The sequence below is a fragment of the Meriones unguiculatus genome, chromosome 8 (genome assembly GCF_030254825.1).
Source record: "Meriones unguiculatus strain TT.TT164.6M chromosome 8, Bangor_MerUng_6.1, whole genome shotgun sequence".
Taxonomy (NCBI): Eukaryota; Metazoa; Chordata; class Mammalia; order Rodentia; family Muridae; genus Meriones; species Meriones unguiculatus.
In genome coordinates, this window is record NC_083356.1 from 89,626,108 (window position 1) to 89,635,843 (window position 9,736).

Sequence of the window (9,736 nt, forward strand, 5' to 3'; positions counted from 1 at the left end):
AAGGCAGCCAGGGTTCGCTAGCACTTGGAGTCACACTAGGAGATTCTATAGAGGGCAGAGTCAGCCTGAGGCTCAGACCGTCAAGCTGGTGTGAATTGTGATCATCCGAGCTGCTTGGCAACAAACTGGAAAGTTCCATCCACTATGCATCTTTACTTTACCTGATTGAGAGTTCACTCAGTAAGGCAAAATCCATGCTCAGGATATGTGTTAAAATCATTCAGTGGAAATTGTTCGATATCATAGATACCTAAAGGCAAAAATAGTATTGGAGATGAATTAATGTTTGCTTCAGAACAGGGAAAAGATAAAAGTTAAAAGGAAAATCTGAAGAATAGGAAGTTCATGGTAGCATGGAAAATCTCCAAAACAGTCTGGACATCTAGAACCAAACACAGAGATCTGGCAAGACTCTTCTCCAACCTCCAGAACAACTTAGGCACTGTGAAAGCAAAAGGGATGGCTGAGGAAGGGATATAAAACAGCAGAGCAACAAAGGCATGCCCCAGCAGATGCACACCAACACACATACACAAACACACACACTCCAAACACAACACATACACAGCACACCACTCCATGAAACAGCGCACACTCCTTCATACACACACACACACATTCACACAAACCCCCACACACAAACACACCACATCACATACAAATTCCACAAAACAGACAGATACACACACACATATTCATAAACACATACACAAACACAATGCATAAGTGAATAAATCTTTAACTTGAAAAGCAAATGAACAAATGTTTCCATATTTGAGGAATAATATTAATCCAGGAAACTCAATAAGCCCAAAGTATGATGAACATACATTAATGCCAAGACAATAACATGGAACTGTCTAAAAATTACAAAAAAAAAGATGGATCTTCCTTTCCTTCTGTACAATTTGAAAGGTAAAAGCATACAAAGATAATCTTGGCACTCCTCTGATGGGCCTTCAGATATGAAAGACAATTCTTATGATAATAATAGCACTAAAGTGGGGGAGGAAAAGGATAATAATGAAGGGTTCGGTTCACTATTGAAATTAAGGATTTTTAATCTAAAGCACATTTTCTTCATTTTTTTACCTTTATTTACTTATTTTTGTGTGTGAATATATGTATCTATGCATGCACACGTGCCAAAGAGCGCATATGGAGGTCAGAGGACAATTAGCAGAAAACAGTTCTCTCTATCACATGGGTCCTAGGGAAGCAAACTATGGTCATCAGGCTTGGCAGCAAGAAGTTTCACTGGTGAGCCATCTTGCCAGTCCCTGAAGTACATTGCTTTAATTGGATATGTTAGTTGCCGCCACCACCACCACAACTGAAAATAATACAACACAAGCAACAATAAGAAAATTCAAAATGGCACCTTGGAAAAAGCAAATATAAAAGGAGCGATTGAAGAACAAAACATGACATACAGACTATGAATAGCAAAATGGCCGATATTAATCCTGCTTGATAAATATCAACTGATAAGTTGGCATAAATGTATATTGATTAGTCACTTGACTCAAAAGTCAGAGATTGGTAAATGGGTTTTAAAAACACACAATGCACTTACATATAGTCTATTAAATACACTTCATAGCCAAAGAGAAAAGAGGTTGAAAGCAAGGGATAAGAAAATTTCCTTGGATAATATAATCAACACCATCTGGTAAGTAAAAGAGATGAAGACTGTCCATACTAATATCAGTTAAAATAGAACTGCAGGCAAAATGGCTGCTGAAGATTAAAAAAAAAAAAAAAAAAGATGTTTAAAAGATGTTTTACAACAACAGATCCGTGAATTTTTCAGGGTGTCCTAGACGTATAAACACATGCACCGAGGGGCAGAGCTAAGATTGCATGGAGTAAAAAGCAACAAATTGAAGAAAAACAGATCACCAAAAATTAATGGTTGGGATAATTTATAAATCATGTTAAGCGGTAGATAGAACAAAAAGAGAGAGGATTAACAAGAGAATAGAAGACTAGCATAGCATAGGTTAACTAGATCAAACAGACTTAGAACTTTGTACCTAAAGCAACAGAATTCATGTTCTCCTACATGTGCACAGAACAACACTGTGTAGGATGTCTGCTTATAGCTTAGCATTATGACTCCATGTTATTACCTTCAACCTCTGAAGAGTCTTATGTTCAAAGTGCATCTCTCATAAGCAGCAAATCATTGGATATTGCTTTTCTTGCTGACTCTGACCATTGTTTTCATTTAATCAGAGAATCAATCCATGACTGTAATGTAAACATGGCTGTATTTGGGTGCAAATTTGCTTTTTATGTTTCCTATTTTAAGATCTCTTCTTTGTCTCTCTACCTTTCCATTTGAGTAATCAAGTGCTTTGAATTGTCACAAGTAGTGAATTGTTGGTTATATATTTTAATTACCATATTGATTGTTCTAAAATAATAGATACAAATATCATCCTCTGCTTATTACAGTCTGCCCCCAGTTACTGCATTTGTCTCACACAGATAATGCCAGGATCTTACAACCACTACTTCTTGATATGGACTGAATTGTATCCCCTTAGCCTCAAACTAAAATACTAAAGCTCTAACTTCCAACGTGACAGGATGTGAAGGAGAGTCCTTTGAGTAGGGGCTAGGTTTAAATATGAGGAAGGATGTCCAGATAGGACCAGTGACTTCATTAGAGACTAGAGCTGTCCCTGACGCGAGACAAAGTAAAAACCGATGATTTCCAAGCCAGCAAGTAGATCATTAGGAACAGAACTTTCTAACATCTTTGTCCACAGGCTTATCAACATCTAGAACCACGAGAATGGTGATTTTTATGTTTTGTTTTTAAAGGAACTCAGTATATGTTATTTTGTTATAGAATTCTAAACCATACCCTTTTTACTTTAAAAAATATTGTTTCCATATATGTTAGTTCTATATCTATTGTGAGTATGTTTTTGTATTACAGGTGAAGCTGTATGTGGGGTAAATGTATGTGTGCACACATATAAAGGTCAGAGGTTGACCCCAGTTGATTTTCTTTAGGAATCATGTGGATGGTTTTCTTTTCTTTTTATATAATTAAATTTATTTCATTTGACATATTTTGATCATATTTGTTCTCCTCCCTCAACTCCTACCATATCCTTCCCACATCCCTGCTCTCTCTTTCTCAAAACAAGACAAAAAAGAAAATCAAAACAAATTAAAAAATAACAAAAAACAAAAAACAAACACAAAAATATCTAATCTTTGATATCACCCAGCTACAAACCCTGTGACTTGCAACAGTGACCTGCCTGCAAGATATCTTGGTGTAAGAGTGACACAATTGCTGTGAGAGTAACTAATTAGTTTTTTGTTGTATTTAAGGTCTACTCCATAAGACGGAACATATACCTGACACGGCTAAAATTGCCAAGAAAGGGAGACTAGATAGGTCATGGGCCCTAGGGACAAACCTACTTTCTTTTTTTCTGAGACAAAGTTGTTCACTGGAAATCTCCAATAAAGTGAGGCCAGCTGGCCAGGGAGCCCCAGGAGGAGACGAGGCTCTGTCTGCCCAGCTCTGGGTTTATAAATGTGTTACTGTGTTCAGCTTTTCACATGGGGTCAGAGGGCAGAACTCAGGTCCTCCCGCTTGCGTGGCAAGTGCATAGATCTCTGAGCCGTTTCCCCTACTCCACAAGAAAGTGGCTATTGCTCATGATAGATTTATTCGTAGCATCCCAGTGTCATTAATCTTATCGTGGAACTAATCACTTAATCTAAATAAATAAACAATAAACAAAGAACAACTCCCCTTAGTCCCTAGGATAAGTTGCAGAGTAATATATTCTCTCTGCTTTTGTTTTTCTGAAAACAAACATCACTATTCCTTTTTTGATGAGTATTATCATGAGCAACAAATTCTTCCTTGGAATTGTATTTTCTTAGAACTTTAAAGATATTCCATTATCTTCTAAATTCTATAATTTCTACTGAAATTTTAACAATAAGTCTTATTTTTATTTGTCTGAAAGTAAAAGGTATATTTTCTTTGACTGCTTTCAGTATTTTTACCATTGCTTCAGATATATTTAAAACAGTTATCTGGATGTAACTTCATTACATTTATGAATGTGTGCTTTGTAAAACTTCTTGACTTTTCTATCATCAGCCATATGAACTTAGTTACCAATGGCTTTGCAAGCATTGCTTTTGTTCTATTCATGCTCTCCTATCCTTTTGAAACTGTAATTAATTATAAACTTTGGTCTTATCTTCTCTTTTACCTTTTATTATTATCCCTGTTGTGTTTCTATCCGTTTTGTTCTCTATGCTGGAATTTGAGTACTTTCTGCAGCTCCCTCTTTTTCTTAATTCATTATAATTTTCTCTGCTATGCCTAACTTATTAGAAACCCATCTTTTAATTCATTTCACTTCTTGTAACTTTAAGCTCTAGCATTTCCATTTGTACTATTTTTAAATGCACAATAATTGTTTAATTGAATTCTGGATGTTATGAAAAATTGCAAAGACTGCACAAAGTTCACATTCTCCTTAGAGGCTTTGATTTGCTGCCACAGTCATATATTGTATGGACTTGTCCTATTCTTCCAATTAAAGCTGGATTTCAGATTTCTTTTGAATGCCGAACTTCTAGTTTGTCCTAAATCTTAAATCTTAGCCTTAACTTTTTTTTTTTTACAAATTGTCTTCTTGGGTTCTTCTCTGAAGGCCTGAGGTGTTTATTTGGACTCTCCCTCCTTGGCGGTTTATGAATTTTCATTTCTTTCTCCTGCATTCTTCAAAATATTGGCTGAGCTCTCTAGATTATTTCCTTGCTCGGCTCCAATCACACTGGCAGTGGCAAACTCCACCCCCTATCTCTCCCTAGCCCAGGGAAATACAATATGATCCTACAATGTGTCTGCTCTTTCTCTCTGCTGGCTTGAACTTGCAAATACGAAGGCAAAAAAAAAAAAAAAAAAACAGGTACATATGAATTTCAAGTACTGTATTAAAAGCACAGTGTTAACTAAGAAAAACTGGGAGCAGGAGAGGTGGTCTTTTCAGGAAAGAGCACACACTTTTGTCCAGTGTCAAACAACCATCTCTAAGAACACACACGAGTAACATATACAAACGGAACAGTTCATATGTAGAAACATAGGTGTGTGTAGATATTCATATGTGCATACAATGCAATAACAATTGGCTTGAGAGAGAGAGAGAGAGAGAGAGAGAGAGAGAGAGAGGCCGTGAATTTGAAAGATAGAGCGAAAGGTGGCTGGGAAGGGTCTGGAGGGAGGAAAAGAAAAGGAAACACCCTATAAATGCAAAAGAAAGAAAGATAATAAATAAATAAATCAGGCTGATCAAGTTATAAGGAGCAGTCCAGAAAAATAAAAAAAGTAGAGCATCAAAACTGAGTCAAGAGACGTATGTGCATGCGTGTATTTGAAATAAAATTGATAAAACCAAGTAATCGCATTTTCAGCTATTAAGTGGCATTTATATAAAAATTCTTGTACAATTAGACTAGATAACAAGTGGGAAATAGAATCCTAGATGATCTGATTACATGGGTTGCATGGTCTGAGATCTAAACTCACCCAAAGCAAACATCCTCATGAGCTTGAAAGGACAGTCGGTGTTACTTCAAAGTATATTTCATCTTATTTTTCAATTAATAATGGCTTATTTCTAAATAGCTCCCCCGTCTGCTTTGTTGCGTAGATCTTCTAGATGGGACATGGTTCATTAAGAGCCCTGTTTCCTGCTTGGGGAGCAATTAATATGCTTACTACTTGTGAAGCCTCACGGCTCATTGGACTAAGCTATGAGTCAGTAGTTTAGAATTATAATCTCATTTCTGTTACTAAATCAGTTATTGCCCATGGGCAAGGCACTTAACATTTGTATTTGTCCACCTTAAAAATTAGCTGAAATGATCATATATTTGCAAGAATCTCTAGTAATTAGTGTTTTGTTCATACAAATAAAGTCACTATAATGTATTTTACTAGATAAAGTGACTGCAAGCACTTGCACAGCTCAGTTTCCCTTAAAACCTTAGTGCTGCTTTTTTGATAATCCTTCTGATTTAAGTTAAAATGAAGTACAGTAAGGTGGAGTGGTTTTTTTTTAATTTGCATGCTTAAGCAGGTGTAGTTAAGCTTGAAAAAAAAACAAAAAAATTAAAATAGAAAGGAAAATAATCTTTCTTTCTGCCCACAGCCTTTTTAGAACTGTGAATGTGTTCTCATCATATCATTATAATATATACATTTCCCTTAATATCACCAAAGCATAGGTCACCTTCATAAAAAATAATAACATTTAATAACAATTAATCACATCTTTTAAATTATTTTTCTTTACGAATAGTTTAAATAATAATTATAACTAAAACTTCATCCTAGCACAGCTTTAAAAAAACGTTCTTTCCATGTTATAAAAGGAGAAAATATTCAAATAATTTCTTTGTCTAGCATTTCGTCTTCATTCGAACAGAAAAGGAGATTAAAGTTTTTATCTATAGAAAATTTAAAATAACTTATATTTAAGAAAGTAGCAATGAGATGAAGCCTTTAAAAGAAGGGATTTAAATATTTAATAGGTAGGCCTTAACTTATGTAATAAATCAGTCTAATTTAAAACAGAGAATGGTAGGCTGGAGAGATGGCTCAGAGGTTAAGAACACTGGCTGTTCTTCCAGAGGTCCTGAGTTCAATTCCCAGCAACCACATGGGGGTTCACAACCATCTATACTGAGGTCTGGTGCCCCCTTCTAGTGCACAGGCAGAATGCTGTACAAAGAGTAATAAAAAAGAGAGGGAGCAGAGGCTGAGTCAGTACTCTTCTTGAAGAATTCCACTTCCAGCTCCGGTATCAGGTGGCTCACAACTGCCTGTGACTCCAGCTACAAGGGATCTGACCCCTTCTTCTGAATTCTGCAGGCACCTGTGCTTGCATGCACACACCCACACACAGACACACATGTGCAAATAGTTAAAAAGTAATAGAAATCTTGGAAACAGAGGGCAATAAATTAGGATGTGTCTACTTATAACTTTTTATTATTTTTAGAGTTTTTTTTTTGACAATCAAGGTTTTCCCTTTTCTGTAAAACTATAGCATTATGCAGGTTAGCTTTCTTTAAAAGTGCTAAGAGAAGTTAAATAAGGATGCACACAAAGAGGAAGTCATGGGTGTTCTTATCCCAAGGGCCATTTTTGTTGATCACTACATCGGTAGTCTTCAGCCTCACTATCCCAGACAACTCTTAAAAACAGTTTAACTTTTATTCTTTGATGGTCCTGTTTTTTCTAGTTTATTTGTTTAAGTATCTGCCAATAAATCAATGAGACATCTGAATGTGTCAGTCCTCTAAACCATCATTCTCAACACCTCTTCTTTTAAATTTAAATATCACTAGCATGTTTCATTATATGTGATAGTTTATCATTACATTTTAGACATGCAAATAATGTATTGTGATCAGATTCGCCTATTCCCCTCTCTTGTTCCCTTCTAATACCCATTAATTCCCTTCTTCCAAACTAGTCCCAATTTTACTTTTCTTTTTAGTGACCCAGATAGTTTTACTAGGGCTGTTATACGATCATGTGTGTAGTGTGTGTAGGATTATTTGCAGGAGTACAGGTAACTTACTAGTGACACACACACACACACACATACACACACCACACACTTTCCTCCCCCAGCAACCATTAACTTCCTGTAGATCCTTGACAGAAACCTTTCTTTTCATGATGGAAGTTGATCATGTGCCCAATCATGTGTAAGTCTTGTTAAGCTGCTCTGAGTTCATGGGTGCAGAGGCTGTATCATGACCATAAGGCAGCATTCCATAACATTGCACCATTTCCTCCAGCACATTCTTTCTGCTTGACTCTTCTGCAATGTCCCATGAACTTTAGAGGGGGTGACATGGATATTCTATTTAGGATCCACTATTTAAAAGTAACTTATTGCTTTAACCATCTGAGTCTCTGGAGTAACTACCTTTCACTGCTAAAAGGAGTTTTTCAGACCAAAGCTGATGGAAGCACTGATTTATGAGAACAAAAGCCAGTATTTAAAATGCGATTTGATGGGCACACATTTCCATCTAGCAAAACAACAGCTGTACCTTCTCCACTAGGGTTTATGAACATTCCCAGCCATAATCTTTTGACCAGGTTCACATACAAAGCATGCATTCTCTCCTGAGGAATGGGCCTTAAATCCAGTCAAGAAGCAGTTGGTTACTGCCATAAGAATCATGACACTATTGCTTCGGTAGAAGCGTCTTGCCTGTGATGCTGCTAGCGTAGCATGCAAAGCCCACAGCAGTCTGCAGAGCACCTCTGTCACTATGAAAGCCATTACTTCTTTTTCACACTAGCTTCTTTGTAGCTGGACTTTTGGCTACTTTATTAGGTTCCTATCTCTCTACACCATCCCTGCCCCTTCCAACCCCCATCACTAGATAGGAGAGAAAGAAGGATAGAGAGGAAAAGAGGTGTAGATCTCTTTATACCACTTCCTGCTGATTAGAAACATTGAGTTCCTCAGGGGGCAAGCCCAATCTCCATCCTCTGAATATCTCCAAGCAGCAACCTGCAATTCAGCAACCAGCAAAGGCAGCAGCAGCAAGCAGGGGCAGCAGCAGGGGCAGAAACAGGGGCAGCAGGAGCTGCCTCCTTAGAGTGCCTCCCGCATTTACATACTTTCTGAAGCAGAGACTTGAATTCCAAACAAACTGTCTGCAGCTGGCAAAGTCATCCCCCTGCCAGAGCATGAGACAAATCATAGTTAGCTGCTGTGGTCAGTCTGAAGCAGCCCTATATCCCACACTTGCGATTAAAACAAAACCATATTCACATAACCTAGAATTAATTAATTAATTGTCACTACACTTCTATTATTCAGTGTTTCGAAGACTCCCCACAACTTCCTTATTTCTCTCTTTCTCAAAAGCTCTTACTAAATAAGTCCAAATTTGTAAGGACTCAACCCTCTGCCTTCTCCATGACTGCCAACACTTACGTGTTTCAGGAAAAAACCCAAAAGCTGATTAGTGGAGATAAATGCATGATCTCTGGCCTCAAATGAATATTCAGTCCTGACCACTCCCATCTCTCTCTCTCTCCCAAACTCCAGACTATTTCTCACCTTTAAATTATTCTTAATTCACTTTAAAAAGAAGACTTTACTGTATATTTCAGAGAGACAATTGCTCAGCGTTGATTACCACCATCCTATAGCATCTAGCTCTCTCTCTCTTATATATTTGTTTGTTTGTTTGCCCTTCCTTTTCTCATTTGTGTTCTTGTTTATGGAGAGAGAGAGGGAGAGGGGAAGAGAAGGAGGAGGAGGAGAAGGGTGACAATGAGGAGGACGAGGATGAGGACAGAATGGTCACCTTACTTTCTAGGACCAACTGGACTTCATTTTCTGAAGCTCCTCCTTTATTTCCACAGCACACAGTTTGCCTATATACCTTTTCTCTCTTTATTTTCAGTCTTTCTTCCTATGGCACCCTGCTATCAGTTAACACATATAGTAAGTCATCCTTCATTTGAATATAAAAACAAAATAAACTCTTTCACTGTGTATGTGTGGAAACATCCTGTTGCATAACCCAGGCTCAGCTCTCACTTGTGATCTTTCTGTTTCAGTCTCCCTAGTGCTGAGGTTGTGGGTATTTATTACCCTTATCTGGCAGCACTGAAATCCTCTCTGGATGTGCATTTTTCCCC